The sequence below is a fragment of the Scatophagus argus genome, chromosome 8 (assembly GCF_020382885.2).
Source record: "Scatophagus argus isolate fScaArg1 chromosome 8, fScaArg1.pri, whole genome shotgun sequence".
Lineage (NCBI taxonomy): Eukaryota > Metazoa > Chordata > Actinopteri > Scatophagidae > Scatophagus > Scatophagus argus.
The window spans coordinates 2,665,478-2,682,644 of NC_058500.1; the positions used below are offsets into that span (position 1 = coordinate 2,665,478).

At 43.5% G+C, this 17,167-nt stretch overlaps 1 non-coding gene across 1 annotated transcript; it reads right to left on the minus strand.

The window, feature by feature from the left end:
- Nucleotides 1–2,265: 2,265 nt before the first annotated feature.
- Nucleotides 2,266–2,336, minus strand: trnag-gcc. Its single transcript has one exon. It is a non-coding gene; the product is annotated as a tRNA-Gly (tRNA).
- Nucleotides 2,337–17,167: the final 14,831 nt, after the last annotated feature.

Here is a 17,167-nt window from a genome sequence, read left to right on the forward strand (position 1 = left end):
GCAACCTCACTTTCACAACTTGTTAACTGGTTTACTTTGGGTCTACCCTGTCAAGCACTTTTGGCCAGATTTTTAACAACGGCTTAACAACTTAATTGCGATGTAATTTTAGATTAACCCTGTGCTGTCATATTGTTTGCTTTGTTTTTATCCCTAAAAACATCAGAAGTATGTGACGTATCCATTGTTTCCAGTTGGCATAAAAGCTGTGGTTGCGGAGCAGTTACAATTTTTTGTTTGACAAATTGAAGAAACATGCAGATTCAACAGTTTGAGATGTTTTCTGTGGCTGTTTCTCATGACTGAAGGCACTGATTGGTTTATTGGCAACAGATGAAAGGTGCATCCATGGCAACAGAGCAAGTGAGAGGTCTGGAGGCAGGTTAGGATGGAACCTGTGCCATGAGCTACACGTTTTACAGGACAGCTGCTGAAGATGCAGTCAAATATGTTGTGCTCTTCAGTATCTGCTGTGAGAGATGCAGATCTCAGGCTTACAGGCACACAATCACCTCAGTGTTTGTGGTGTGCGATCCGCTCTGTGATCTGCTCAGATTCTGTCCTCTCCGGGTTCAGATCCGACACTAAACGAGTTTGGCTCGGAGGGAAGGTTCCCCCCGCCCCCCCACCCCCGAACAAACCGCTGACAGACTCAAAAGAAAACATTTGGAACCAGGAAAAACTGTTCTCTCCTTCTCTCCTCTCAGTCTGTTTTCTTCTCTTTTTCATCTTTCGGTTTTTGGTTTTATTCCCCTCTCAGCCCCCGGGTCACTGTAATTTTCTCTTCTTTTTCTTCTCTTTCCCATAAGTTTGATTCCTGCCTCTTGTTTCATTCCATGCTGTTGCTCTGCATCTCTTTCTGCTATCTTTCTATTTTTCATCCCGTCTTCCGTTCTCTGCGTGATTTCATCTCGCCTCTTTCCTTTTCTGTTTTGCCCTTTATCTCTCTTTTTCCACCAACTGTCTCCTCCTTTCCCACCATTTTGATTCATTTACTTGCATTACATTTGCTGATCTTCTAAAGGCCTGCGACAAATCTCCTCTTGTTTTCATTTCTCCCACACTTTGTTCACTTTTTACTCTTCTTTTTCCCATCACCCCTTTTTTGTGTCAAGCTTTGCTCACTTTTGCCACACGTCCTCCTTCTCTTTTTCACTCCATTTACATTGCTTAACCTCGTTCCCTCCTTCTTTTTCCATCCAATCGACCTCTTTTTTCCCTCTTTCTCTTTGTCATCTTTCCGATTCATCTTTTCTCCCTCTAACCAAACTGCTCTAGTTTAGCACTCATCTCTTCATCAGGTGCTTGTTTCTTTCCCCCTTTCAGTTCGGTTTTCCTCCTCTTTCCTTTCTTCCTCCTCCTTGTCACACAATCCTCCTCTTTTTCGCTCCCTTTATCATTTTTCGTCTCTTGTCTTTAATGCACGTGCATCTTTTCATCCTTCTCTTTCTTTTCTCCTCCCTCTCTGTTTCACCCTATTTGCTCCCTCGTTCACTCTCTTCTCCCTCTTTTTGTCTGATTTGCAACTTTTTTTGTATTCCCATTTCCATACGATTCAATTATCCTTTGGTTGGACAACAGGAGGTTTTACACGACTGGGCTGTGCGTGGTGTTGAGAGTGTATGTGTGTGTTTTCCTACACCGGGGTCATGGACTGTGCTCAGTGTGTGTGTTAGTGTACGTCTTATTAACAGTGTGTGTGTGCACTGCTGAGGTAACTGACAGGAATGTGAGCAACGAGGAGGAAACTCCTGTGGAAGTTTGGGATGTTCGGAAAGGGTGTGTGTGCCTCTGTGTGTGTGTGTGTGTGTGTGTGTGTGGAGAAGAGAGAGGAAGAGGTGTATATTTTTATGGGAACACCTCACCCCGCCGCTTGTTACCCTGACTGGAAAAGATAACATAAGGCTGGATTTCCCTGCTCCCAGTTGGAAATTAACACACGTGAGCTTCTAGGGTGTGTACATGGTGTGTGTGTGTGTGTGTGTGTGTGCGCACGTGTGCATGTAAAACTTTAAACAATTTCAGTGTGGTTTCAGAAGAGGACATTCACATCAAACTCTGTTTTCGTTCCTGTTTTGGTAAAGAGAACATTAAAGAAATGAACATAACTTTAACAATCTATAAAACATGGGGGCTAAGTGCCTTGCTCAAGGGCACATCAGCTGGCTAATGGAGGGCAGGGGGTGTTGATTAACCACTCCACCACACCCAAATTGTTTTCCTGCCAGTTTGGTGGGGAATCAAACCAGCCGATCCCTAAAGAGATGCATTGGCCGGGAATCGAACCCGGGCCTCCCGCGTGGCAGGCGAGAATTCTACCACTGAACCACCAATGCTGATGCTACAGTAGCTAAAATAAAGCAGAATATCCAGAACAGGTCAGGCGTGCAGCATAAGTTACCACTGCAATGTGCCCAGACAGGAAGTGAGCAGCCGTCATAACCCGGAGAACCCGGGGTTACAGCCAACAAGGACACACAGAGTGTTGGGAACAGGGGAACAGGGGCTTAATGAGGGCTCAGTGCCTAATTTCTGCCCGTGGGAAGTTCATTTGCCCATGCTGGTTTGCCTCCCAGCAAAACGAGTGCGTGATGGTGATTTCACAGAGACAGCCTGTAGAGATGCATATGGAGATAGACACCGAGGAACAAAAAGCTCCGGAGAGGAACACAGGGAGAGGCAGAGAGAATGGAATTCGTACTTCCATGTGTTTGAGAGAGAGCGAGGCTGATTAAGAGCGAGAGACTATGCCAGAGAGTTGAAGGGACAGCGAGAGAGAGAGAGAGTGAGGGATTTTCCCATCCCTTTTCTGTCTCTGTGGTGTTTTATTGGCCACATGTGGTTAGGTTGTCAGATCAGTCACCACAACTACACACTGACTCACTAACTGTGTGTGTGTGTGTGTGCGTGTGTGTGTCTGTGGCCCACTCTGATGTTAGCTGACAGCTGGTTTACACTGTAAATGTGTTTGTTTGTGAGTTTGTGCAAGTTGCAACTTTTCTGTGTATACAGAGCTGAAATGTTCTTGCATGAAAGTTTGTGTATCTGTTGTGTGTGTGTGTGTTCAGTATTTAGATGTATGTGTGTGTGAGAGTGCATGTGTGTGTGTGTGTGTGTGTGTGTGTGTATGTGTGTAAGTGACTAAATCTTTTTATTTTATGTTCATGTGCTCTTTTGAATTTCCACTCTGACTTCAACCGCTGAACATGAAATAATGGTTTGTTCGTGTGTGTGTGTGTGTGTGTGTGTGCATGTGTGTGTGGCATATTAAAAAGGAATTGATGACAGATACAGTCGAGACTCAAAGTCTTTCCTCTGTGTTTTATGTGCAGATATGTGACTTTTGTCTGTTTGCATCTTTTTAGATTTCCTTTCTCTCTTTAAACCCCTTCACAGCAACATAAATAAACATCTCACGTATCCATCTGTTTATTCGTGAGATTCTTCAGAGTGATTTAAGCATTTTGATGAAGGTTCCTTTATGAAGATCACAGTTTGTGAGTCTGTCTTCATTACCAATTCAGATCCAAGGACAGAAAGCTGCAGCTGCATGGCAAACTTCATATTAATGTGAAACAGAAGATCATTTGATTGCTACGAAGCCGTGAGTCTTCCAGCCTCTGCATGTGGCTCTGTCACGGAGGACTTGTATGTCACTTTACTACTGTGCTACAAGAACATTTTCACAGACGTGGAGGGCTCATCTGTGTCTCCTGAACAAACCAAGAAAATGCAGACGACTCAACTGGTTGTATTTGTTTTTTTTTTTCCTTTTAACAGCAAATCAAATCAAAGAAAAGCAAGATTATTGATGAGAACTAAAAACGAAGCTTCAAGATGCTCCATGTTCACTGTAATGAAAGGTGCTCACACATGCTAAATAAAGAAAATATTTTTCATGGTTTAAAAATTCATACAGCTGTTCAGTCTCTTGTTTCTGGGGTGTGCATGGGGCTCTAGCAATACAAACACTCACAATATGAACAGTTTGAAGGATCGTCTCTTCCATCACCTTCCCAGGTGGACAGACTGACAGATGGACGGACGAGTCATTCACACCTGGACACATGAGATTCTAACGAGTCACATGATGGATATGTGCGACAACGTCCCATTTGACCCCCTTGCAGTCACATGTTGGCTGGACGGGTCCACCATCTAGCTTTAAAACCTGGGACCGACCAGTTAATCAAAAGTGACGAAGCCTTTTGGATGAGAAGTGAAACGTCTTCACTTTTAAACTTTAATCCAGTTGTCCCAACTTAAGCTTTTCTAGGAGAGCGTCCACAGTTTCTTTTTTCAACAACATTACAAAAGCAGTGGAGGAGCATGACATTATGTATGTAACCATCAAATGCATACTTCAAAGGTTTCTTTTTGTCTCAAAAATGTTAAATGTGGTGGTCAATCGTCATGTCATCTGGTTGGACCAGATGATGTCATGGCAGTGGTGTGGAGGGGGAGGGGAGGCTCTCTTTCCATCTCAGTCGCAGGATGTCAGGCTCTACTCCATACCCCCTCCACTTCCTGTTTCCTGTCTCTGCAGGAAGTAGCTCTGCGTTCACTTCCTGTCATAGGGGCTGGAATGGAGAGGTTTACTGCAGTGGCAGCTTGGAATAATGTTGGGAAGACTATGAGGTCACAGAAAAGCTCTTTGTCCAACTACCTGAAGCTCTTTTGGTGAAGCATAAAAGCCATTTTAGAAGATTAAAAAGAAAACAAAGGCACGTAAAAACAGAAGAATAACAGAAGTACAGAACATGAGAGGAAACCATCAAAAGTGAGGTCAAGGACAATAACTGAAAGATCATCCCAGCCTCTGTGCTGGACTTATACTGTGGGATCCAAACTCTCCCCTTTGGGAGGAAGCTGAATTGTGTTTTTGTCAAGTGTAGCCTGATGACAGTTGGTCTATTTTCACAATTCACAGGAAAGACAGAATGACCCCTGACCCCGAGCAAAGCAGTCTTTACTTTTAATAGACACCAGGGCCTGGTAAATTGATCTGACCACACAGCTAACATGTCGTGGATTTTCTTCCCTCTCTCCAATCACAGTCCTTTCTTCTTTCACTTAACCTTTCTGTCTGTCCTCGTCCTTCCTCCTCTCGCCTCCTTCTCTTCTCCCTCTCTCCTCCCTCTATTGTCGTTCCCCCCATAGTTCAGTCATTTAATTTCTCTTTTCTTCCCTGTTTTACCCCTTCTTTCTTCCATCCTTTACTTCCCTCTCCTCTATGTCTTCAGGCTGCAGCATTTTTCAGACAAACTAGAAATCTGAAGGCAAAAATGACACAAGCATCTTAAGGTTAAGACTCGGTGAATGCAGCATGATACGAGTAAATCCCCTCTCAAAGAATTGTGGGAAAGCAGGAGACGTGGGACCGACTCACGGAGCTGCTTGGATACAGCAAGGCTCCATTCATTCCAAGTTGCTCAACGGCACATGAAGCCAAAACTACCTGAACTGTGAGAGCATCTGCAGTAGTGACTTCTGTTAGCTGAGAGGTGATTTAGCCCTCATGAATGGGAATTAAATAGTTCAATCATGCAAGTCTTCTGTTTTTTTCCAGACCAAATGGATCACAGTCTGATGGTGAAGCGTTTTGCCGTTGCTGGGATCCCTGCTTGTTTTACATATCTCGCCTCTGAGATCACGGACGAAACAAAAATGAAGCGCTGTGTGTGGCAACTGTCGATGTTGGTGTAAAACAACAAAGTGCGCAAAGCGGGGAGGTCAGGGCTGGTATATCAATCAGCAAAACACTGGGCCGTTCATTTCCTGTTTTCTATCATCAGTCAACGAGCTGTTTCTTTCTCAAAGCATGAGGACGACTGTTCCCCGACTCTTTCTGTTGTAACCATGACGACCAAGGTCCCGTCGTCTTCCCTCGTCCATCCGTAGGCCTTTCCCACAGTCCCGTTTAGAGCTGTATGAAGAATGACGAAAGCGAGCTCGAGACAGAAGTTCAAACCCCACCTACTTTAAGTGTGCGTGACCATTACACCGACTGTGGCGGAAAGTAAAATTGTTTTCTCATTTTCTCCTTTCTTCTCCTTCCTTTCCACCCTGTCCTCCTCACTTTCCAGTCTCCCTTTTCTCCTATCCGTCCACCTTTCACTCCCTCTTCCCTCCTTCTCCCTCCCTCTCATCAGTGGGAGCCAAGGTGTGGGTGTTAAACCTTTGAGGTCTGCTGGTTTGGTGGCCTTGGCTTTGAAGGGCGTGTGGGTTGTGGGTTCAGATCCCGGGCAGGCCTGACCGCTAACCTTGACTGGTGGAACCCATCTATCACCGTGGAAACAGTCAAAGCAGCCAATTGGAGAGCCAGAATCTGAGTCAGCAGGAATCCAGAGAAGGAGTTCAGTTTTATTCTATTCTGGTCTTTTGTCTCTGTGTCAGCGTTCACTTTTCTGCTTTCTTTCTCGCCGTTTGATTTCTACATCTGAAATTAGCCCTTAAATGTGTGACAGAAGGTGGGAATAACAAGAAGAAGAATGAATTAAAATGTGATGATGGAAGAGATGAACAAAACATTGGAAGACTAAAAATATCCGAAATGTTGATTCGTTCTCGGGTTGACAATAAGGTTTAAATATTTTGTTTAAAGCTAGCTTGAGGTTTTGGTCAGTGTATTGTTTGTTTTACTAAAACACACAGTGGTTCACATGGTCCAACATTTTTCTTTCATAGTGACCAATTAAAAGCACTCATTGTGTAATGATGAATTTCAGTGAGATCAGGCTTGATGGGGGGATGAACAGATAATCCTTTCTCATCTTTGCATCTTTTCCAATGTTTCCGACATGCTCACACATCATTTTTACTGTCTTACTTATTCTCACTTTTAAGGATGTCTTGCCTGTTTCAGATTCAGTATTTCCCTTTTCTCCCCCCTCCCCTCTAATTGCACGCCTGATCTAAATGTCACGTCATTTAACATGCTTAAAAAACACACGGGAAAAGCAGAGCGAACAAGATAAAAACGAGAGCCAAATGAAAGAGCCTGTGTGAGAACAGATGACAACATTTTTAGGGACTTCAGGCTCTCTGTGGTCTCGGCCGTCTATTTTTATACCCGTGACAAAAGTACCCGAGCTATTTGGAGATGAGTGGCTCCATAACTTTCTGTTATAATTCAGTCTATTTATCTTTCTGGCTCCCCTGGTTTTCCTAAACCTACATGCATGTCTAAACACCGGGTTTATGAGCGCAGCCCTGATGTGGAAATCTCCTAAAATTAAATGGAATTTCAGCCCATTTTTATATATTTGTCTGTTGTTGGTTTTGTCCGCGGCGTTGTCACTATAACAGGCACTGACGCCGCGTGGGAGTGTGCGTGCATGCGTGTGTGTGTGTGTGTGTGTGTGTGTGTGTGTGTGTGTGTGTGTGTGTGTGGCGTGGTGACCCAGCGTGACGCCGTAGTAAGCATCGCACATGGCTGCCAGCAGACAGAGAGAAGAGGAGTGTGGGAAATTGAAAGAAAGGACAGAAAGAGGGAGGGAGGGAAAGTGATATAGAAGAAAGCAGAGGGAGAAAAGACAAGAAAGAAGAACATGAAAAGGCAGAGAGAGGCTGTTGTAAAGAACAATAATTTAATGTGAGAAAAATGAGACTGAAATGAGTGAAAAATAACACAAGGAGCAAGAAAATAAGCACACGATCTGGTAACAGAAGCTGATTGTGCGAGTGTTATTCTCGTCGTAAACTGCATTTCAAGGTCCACTTTTTATCTGTAGCTTCATTGTTACTCACCGGTGAAGCACAGCAATAACTGAATTATATCATAGGAAGATATTAAGGCCATCAGCTATAAATATCTTATTTTAACTTCTCAGAAATTGTATTGTCTCAATCTGAAACCACGAAATCTTACAAGAACTGCAGCTGCAGTCAGTAACACAACAGACCTGATCTGAATCAAATCACTGCTTCTTGAAACCAATATGAAACAAGAGGTGTGACTTTTTTCCCTCCTCTTTGTTCATGTCAAATCAAAGGGCAAAACACTTGCGACTGCCCTTCAGAGGGACATGCAGAAGCGTTTTCTAATTTCTGACATCATTTTTTAAACTATTACAGATCGTATTTTTGATGTGACGATGCTGTGGAGTGAAGTTTGGTCATATAAACAACGTGGTTAGTTTGGGTTGACGTTATTACTTCTTGTTACTACTACTTCTTAACTCAAGGGGACCATCGTCACCGCGGTTACAATAATAAACACGTGGTTAAAGTAAAGGACGAGCAGATGAATCCATATTGAAAAGAGGAGCAACGCAGCAGTAAAATTTTTACCTGAATGTATGAATAGTCAGAGGGGCTTTTACCTTCATCATCAAGTACCTTTCTCTGATTGTACTTCAGTATTTTTTCTTAAATAACATTTTCAATGCAGGACATTTATTTGTAACAGAACATTTTTACAGCATGGCATCAGTACAGCGATCGGTGCATCACATGCTGTAGACGACAGACTGATGGAGTAACATGCAGATGGAGAAATACAGCAGAAATCAAGAGCAGTGACACAGAGACAAGGCGTCCATATTCTTTGGTCTTTCTTGTTATTGTTTTTCTCCTCTGTTCAGTTTTCCCCTTCTCAGGTTTCCCCCTCACTTTCCCAACATATCATTGGCCTCAGTGTGTGTGTGTGTGTGTGTGTGTGTGTGTGTGTGTCTGGAGCCATGGGATGAAGAGTGTGGTTACCCACTGGTGTGACCAGGGACTCAAGGGCACCTCGATCACTCTCTGTCTGTCTCTCTGTCTGTCTCTCTGTCTCTCTGTCTGTCTGTCTGTCTGTCTGTCTCGCTCTCTCTCTCTGTCTCACTCACTCTGTCATTTTCTGCTGTGCCTGTAAAGGGGAAAATCCAACAAAAATGACCTTACACTTTTGACCAGTTACCTCCTGCATCTCGCACTTCCATTAAAGTAAAACAAACACCCTGAAAACAATTTCAGGTCCCTGAAATTAAAATCTAAACTAAAAATGTCAGGAATAAAATTTGATGGCTCTCCTTTGTGTGCCAGAAAAAAAAGTTAAAAATCTGCTTTTTTTTTTTCTATTTCTCAAAAGTAGATAAAAGATTTTATGGACGTATTTGAAGTAGGTGGGAGACTCCCTCAACATTACGTCCAGTTCTGAGCGTGTGCAGTGAGTTTTCTGGCACACGAGCTACCAGCGCTAACCAAACGTAAAGAAAATCCGGCAGTCTGTCTTTGTTGCCGTTTCCACAAATGCTCCACTTTACTGCACAGAAGCTTTTATCTGGTCGCCAGTTAGATTTGTTTGCATTTGATTTGTTGGCCTTTGCCCACAATGAAGTTAAATCAAGTTTAATCTAAAACTGGAAATAAATCCAGCTGTCACCATGTTCAGTAATCTGTCTCTGTGGCTGCTTGGGACTTGGGGAAGATCAGCCACCCATAAATAAGGTATAACAACCTTTTTCCAAATTCAGTATTTACAGAGTTTGTGTTTCAAGCGGAAAGTGAAACTAGTTCGTTTGCTAAAATCCAGACTGATTCCCACCAGATTTTCACTTTCTCATCATTTCATCACCTCAGCCATCGGCAGCTCCTGGACGTGCTTTCCCAGGGATTTAAACCAGCAACCTTCCAAATGCAGGCATCCCCTCCTGAGCTTCCAAACCCTCAAACCCCAAGTGAACCTCCTAATGGTCACGTCTGCAGCCAGGAGAACCACCAGCCCAAACTGCTGGAACCGAACGGATTCCCGGGAGACCTCGAGCTCTCAGCTGCTCAGAGGAGCTTCCAGGTTTCTGGACGGTGAGGATTTGATCACAGGTTTGATTTCTGGTGCGGCAGCCAGAACTGGTACACAGTGGAAACCAGATCTCCAGGTCAAGACAGGAAAGGACAGTTCAGCGTTGATTTGGTTCTTTCTGTCTGCGTATCTATTGCATGTTTTGGATCACATGAATAATAAACGCATATTCCAAATTTTATCATACATAATTATACATAATGAAGTGATGCATTAATACTAAAACACCAGACCACGTAGAAATAAAATGCAAATTTAAAATTCTGAAAACTTCTCTTTTGAATATCAAATAAGAAAAGTTTTCCTCATCCACCAAAAGCTTGAGCAGTGCAGCCTCAGTGAGGCCGGCAGAGGACTTTCTGTTGCAGTGAACTCCAGTGGTGAACCGCGGTCAAGACATTCTTAGACCTTCCCTTCTCCGACTTTATGCTCTGCATGGCCCAGACTCATAGAACACATTAAATTATCTCCACGTACACGATTCGGTTTGTTCAGTCGGCAATGCAATCGCAGGTAAAATCAAACAAACAAATGGTGCAAATACTTTCACAAATACGATGTAATCTACACTTGTAAAAGTAAAAAAAAGACTGCAGACACCAAAATATGATGACCGAAAGTTTTTATTTCATCCTTACACACACACACACACACACACACACACACACAGTAGGAGGAAGCAGTAGTGAGCGGCAGCAACACCATGTTGATGTGCAATCAACATCCAGATGAAACGACGAATCATGGATGAGGTCAAGGTGTCCCTCTCTCTCTCTCTCTCTCTCTCTCTCTCTCACACACACACACACACACACACTCTCTCTCTCTCTCTCTCTCTCTCACACACACACACACACTCACTCTCTCTCTCTCTCTCTCTCTCTCTCTCTCTCTCTCTCTCTCTGCAGATTCAGCCTGGCTGCAGCCTTCCCTCCAGGAGAAACGCCGGGAAAGGGAACTTCTGGTTGAGATCAGATCTGTTTCCAGAAGTCTTGGCTCTAATGGCAGCACAGTGTACATAATGTATGAGAATATGTTATTATAAATATGCTTCCCATCTTTTTATATGATACTGTATATGTTGATTGCTGTGGAAATCCTGTTCGTGTTTCTTTGACTGCCCTTCATTTTCTTTGTATTCATATGCGTTTTGCTGAATCATGTTTTATATAAGAGACGAGAGTTGACGGCCTCTTGACGTTTCCTGTCACATCTGTTTTATTCTGCCATCTGCTTCTATGCTGCTGTATTGGCTAAACACAGAAAAATACATTACATAACAGTAAACCATAGGGAGAGTAAACATAAAAGTCAGAGAAGAAAAATACGAGTTGACAGAAGGGAATGTTTGTTTGCGATACTGTTTTTCTTTTATCGTGTATGTCTTGCTTCGGTGTGCATTGGAAACAGCTGAGCGTAAGGTTACGATTTGGTTCTTGGTTCAGCAAATCTGAAACCCAGAAACCTGGAAGACTCCGAGAGCCTCTTGGAGCTGGTTTGATGCTGTGTTTACCGGGGCGAGTCGCGGTTCTGAATGTGTGGTCGGCTGCTTCTTTTGGCTTCAGACGAGCAGCAATAAAAACTTGGATCTTTCAGGAAGCTGTTATGGCTAAGAGGGATTCAGCTGAGACCAAACCAGAACCCAACTGCAACTGCATACAAATATTCATCAGGGGCCTCATTACAGAAATAGTATCCCAAAGCCAGTTTAAGATGTCATTCCGATTACTGGAATTACAGTAACATTTTTCCTTCATTTAATGAAAAAATCTTATCGACATGAGCCTGCAGAACCATCCTAACTGAAGAGTTTCCAAAGACGGGATTGGCTGAAATGGCACTGGCCCCGTTAGCCTGTTGGGGAAGCTTGGTGGAGCACTGACTTTGCTGTGTGTTATGTGGCCCACGTAACACACAGCAGCGCAAGGTTCAAGACAACCGCTGCTTATCACTAAATCAGTCCAGTTTTACTGATCTATTAAAGCACTGAAATATGTGACAGAGCAGGCAAAAGAGTAGATCAAAAAACTCTTTGCCAGATTTTTCTTGTGATTTAATTTTGCCAAAAAGAAAGATGGGAGAAGTGGGACGACCTTTCAGCCCACCAAGTCGCTGAGACACACCTGTTTTCAATTACTCATTGAGTGTCGGTGATGATAAAATCTGAGCAGCTGCCTCTCCTGAGAGACTTTCATTAGTTTGGAAACTTTAAGTGAAGAAAGTTTAAACAGTCCTTGAAACGGATGGTTTTTCTTTTGTTATAATGTTCTTACCCTCTTTAGGTCCAAAATAAAAAAATCAGCATTGAGTTGGAGAAACATGTTGGGAGTTGGGAAGACTTGTAACCAGAGTACTTCACAGGTCTGAAATATCGTGACTGACCGCTCAAGAAGAAAAATGGCAGCTTCAGAAAATAACCTTAAAATTCATAAGTTTTTATTCAAGTAACAAAACTCTTTAGCGGCTGCAGTAATTATGTCAGGAACAAATGTTGAGAAGTCAGGTGAATTTGGAGGACTCCTGTCTATGAAGAAGCCAAGTCCTAAACGGTGTGTTGTGTCTGAAATAAGTCAAATAAACTTGAAATCATTTAAAAGCAAAACGATGCTTTGTGCTCTGGCGTGTTACTCCTGTGACAGTCACAATCATCTCCAGTGGGTTTTTCACCAGCACATTTCACCCCTCCAGACCAGATGACTTAAACACAGCAGACAGTAAGAGCTGAAGTCCAAGTATTTAAAGTTACCTCAACTAGTATTTTGCTCAGGTTTGTTCCCTCATGAAGCCCTGGGTTAGAAGCTTTTAGAAACATCCAGGTTTTTATTGCTACTTTACGAAAGCCAAGAGATCCACCAGACCACAAAGTGTGACCCGCAGACTTTGTCAGAGGGCTCCCTCTTCATCTTCCAGCAATTATGCAGCTGAATCAGGTGCTTCTCACAACAAGGACAGCATTTTTCAGAGGGTGGGGAAAAAGAGGGGTGGAGCACACAGTGGTCGGTAAGCTGCTCTTTAGTTGTCATCCAAACCCATCGGAGCCTGATGACCGTGTTTGAGTCATGAACTCTGACAACACTGAGGCTGAAGTTTATTTATATCAAACATTCAGTGACAAATAGAATCTCAAAAGACTTCAGAAAGACTAAATAAAAGAAAACCATCCAACAACAACAAAAACATCCCGTTGAGAGAAAACAACTGGACAGAAGTTCAGGTAAAGGCGCACACTGACTTCCTGCTCTAAGCTGAAATGGGGAAAACAATGCTGGGATTGTTCTGTCAGAGTGTCAGAGGTCAGATACTGCTGACATGGTAGATGTGACGGGGGTGAGCACAATGAAAAGAGAGAGAAAAGGAAACGGAGAAAATGGTGGCGAGAGGACAGATGTAGATTGAGAGTTCAGACCTCCTGTTCTCAGCTCTAAACATCCTGTTGGAGGGAAAACCCCTGGCAGGTGTTTACTTTGCTTCACACACAAAGAGAAGTAATATTACATGAACATGTGTTAATGTCTAACACATTTCCCTCTTTCGCTGCCTCACATTTCTTCCTTTAGTGGAGGGTCACTCCAAACTTACAAAGAGTCTGAAATAAGCTAAAAGCTTAAGGGCAAAACACTCACAGCATTACAAAATCAGTAATATCAACACAGTCACTCCTTTCTGACTGCTGTATTTTTGCTACCCATTGAAAATGTTACAAAAACATTGAAAAAGTGAGTATTTTAAACTCCAAATTGATGACTTACTGACATTTTTATGAGTGTGTCCCCTGCTAATAGGTTTAGTTGGGGTGTAATTACAGGCTATGACCAGCAGGTGGGGGCAGAAGAGCGTCTGTCTCCTCCAGACATTACTGACGTCTGCCAGCCCAGAAGTAAAAAGGCTAGAGAAGACACATGCAGTAGTGTAATACTGTGTCCTTAACTGTCTCTTCTTACCCATAACCCCCTCTGATTTAGAGTCTTTTCTCTCTGAATTCAAGGGACAGCAGAGTTAGAGGACTGAGACACACGTGTTGTGTTTGCCCCACCCGAGTTTAAATTACATCATTATTATGGCATTTGTAATGTATTCAAATGGATTCACACAAGCGAAAAACTTGAAGAAAGTCTTGTCAGCTGATGAAAATTGTAATGTTAAACTATTTAAATGTGTTCCTTTGCTAATAATTTATGAGACTGTATGACTGTTGCCTTTTTTGGTGGTTACAAGCAGTTTTTGATCCCGACAAACAAAGCTTTTTTTGTATCATCCTGCCTGTACAACACAGGACCAACACAGGTGAAGTCACAGATTAGTTTAGAGGAGCAGAACAAAGTCTAATAAAGGTTGTCTTTCTCATCCTCCCTCATTTCTTGGCATGAAAATTATGAACTGAACAGCAGCAGAAGATTTCCATTATGGAGCAGCTTAAACGGCAGTGGCCTCAGACCTCTCTCAACAGCAAATCGGTTTTCGACCCTCTCAGCCCTGCTGGTGGGCCTGATGGTCAGTGTGCTTCTCCATGAACCTCAACATCAGATTAGCATCACCAGACAATTTTGACTGTCTATCTGGCACCTGAGCTTGCAGCATAGAGGCTAATCTGAAGGAACCCTGGCACACCACACCAACAGTTTGATCAACATCGTAATCCAAGTCAACCACAATAATGTAAAGATGAAGCAGCCGGAGAACACAGATGAAAGCCGAGCTGAGACCTCTGACTCTCTCAGTTTGCCCGTGAGGGAACAAAGTGACAAGGTGTGTTTTGTACTGACAGGTTCAGACCTTTGAAATACAAATCTAATTGTATTTTGAGCAGCTATGAGCTGCTGCTGCTGCTGCAGAAGCAGCTCTGTCTGGTCTGAAATGCGAGTGTCTGTTCTGTCTGTTCCAGTTCTGCGTCACAGACGTTACCTCACCAATGTGCTGTGACGTCATCCCGTCTCTCCCTTCATCTGTCTCACCTCAGCTTTCCCTTCCTCTGTCTTGCTCTCGTCTTACGTCTTCTTTTCTGTCTCTGTCTTTCACCGGATGTGCACACTGCAGCAGCACACAAACATTTTAAGATGCGCTACATTCAGGAAAAGTCCGGAGGATGTGCAAGCAGCAAAGGCATCGTTTTCGTTTTACCTGAGTCTTTCCCAGTGAGTGTGAAGTGTTCCTGATGGGAAACAGCTGGTGTGAAATACACTGCATATCCTGTGCGTGAACCCTTTGTCACCTGACATGCTCACAGCTGTGTTTCGCTCTCCTCCAGCGTCAGCCCACCTGGACGCTTTACCTCTCTGCCTCGTTGTGTTTTATTTGGTCGTCTGATTGTGCGTTATGGCTCATAATTCTGCACTGTGATTCGCTGAACATGGTATTTATCAAAATGTATTCAAAGTATTTCAGTGAGTAGTACCCAGGATTCCTCTTGTACACTGATGATGAATATCTGAACTAATTTAAAAATTCTTGAGCAGTTTATTCAATAGTGATGTATTGTATTTTATCAGCTGATCGTGTGTCAAAGTGACTGTTAACCAGGCCTACATGCTGTCAGGTGCAACCAGTGAAATAAAAACAGGAGACGGAAGTGATCAGGATAAAACTGAAATAAGCAAAGTACAAGACCCTTAAGACTCACAGTTTATGTTCTTATTAATCGTGAATAGACCACAATCAACAGTAAATGTACCAACTGTAGTTCGTATGCTCTGATTCCAACAAGGCTAAGATGAAACCAGCCAAAAGGTGAGCTACAGCTAACTGACAGACACAAACAAATGACGGTTTATCCCCGCTAACTAACCAGCCTCAGTCCTCGTCTGCAGGCAGGTACTTGGTGGTTGTGGTGGGCCTGTATGTGCCGATTCCACCTGAACCAAAAAGACCTCTAGAAACCAGGGAAACGGTCCCAAGACCTGCCCATGATTTGGATCGCACACGAGCGCGTAAACTGGCTCAGGGAAAGTGACAAGTATGAAGTCCATTCAAGAGAAGCCAGAACTGTGAACACATTTTATAGCCTCGGGGTCCAGGTGAGATTAATCAACTGATGACGCTCCCGTGTGAGCCAGTCGTCTGCTGATGGAGTCTGATGGATTCATTCATTTTCTATAGCGCTTTTCTGTCAGGGTCGTGGGGGGACTGGAGCCTATGCCAGCTGACTACGGGGGAGAGGCAGGGTACACCCTGGACTCGTCACCGGCCAATCACAGGGCCAACCGTCACAGTACAGTCCTGAAGGAAATGTACTCAGTCACATTCCTCCCCTGGCATTTATCACATTAATGTTCTTGCTATATCTTAATTTACTTTGTGATACCTTGGATTTCAGATTGTAATGTATTATTGTTGTCCGGCTCCTACGAAGCTACAGCTTCAACGGCTGTGAAAATCGACTTGAACTGACATGAGGAGCAGGCACAGTGTTGTGACTGATAAATGATCCCCAGGAAGGTCAGTGCACAGACAGAAATGACCAATAGAGGAAAGAAAATAACACAGGGAACTGATATTACCACTTTAAATGCAAATAGAAGAAGGTGCAGAGTTAGAAAAGAAGGTGCACGTCTTGCCAGTGGATTTTTTCCCATGCAGGCCCTTCTGAAGTTTGTGTCCCCAACTGTAAACACTAAAACTAGTCAGGAGGAGAAGCGCCGCTCCTCTTTATTGATTGTGGACTCGGGCTTATGCTCTGTCTGAATCGCCCATTTCATTATGCGTTGCTTGAGGTTTATTGGTTTTAAGGCACGAGGCTCCGCTGAGCTTATTGCTTTGGCGGGATGAAGCAGCACAGGCTTATTGCTGGAGTGTGGAGGTCCAGGTTGTCCCCGCAGCAGAGGTGCCCACACATCTGCACTGTGATGAAACGAGCTACAGCAGGCAGCGTTGGCCACACGGGGAAGTCAAAGCGTCTGTCTTTCTCTGCAGTGTGGCTGTCAGCTGTATGACAGAGGCTCTCAGGGTCAGCGATGAGGATGAAAAACGGCCACTTTTTCTGACTGTGTGACATTTAGAGCTTTTTCTCTGCAACCAAGAGCCTAATATGTTCAATTTCCAGTGAAATAAAACAGTGAAAATCAGCAGATCTTCACATTTCACTGTTTCACTGCTGTTTTTGATATTTAGTCAAACTCTAGCCGATTGCCAGAACAAATGCTTCAGTATGAACGCCTGAAACTTTATGTTTCTCTACATTTCAGTTTTGGGTTTTATGATGTGATAACACTGTGCTTAAGGTCTGGTTAGGATGAGACACAAAAACAGACTTTTCTGTGTCCTGCTCCAAAACATCCCGATCGGGCACTAAAATGACTTCTGTCGGCTGAAGAGTCTTTAAACAGTGATGACCGAGACTTTAGATTTTTTGTTTTAAGGCCACCACTGAGTATTTTCACGATGACACGTGAA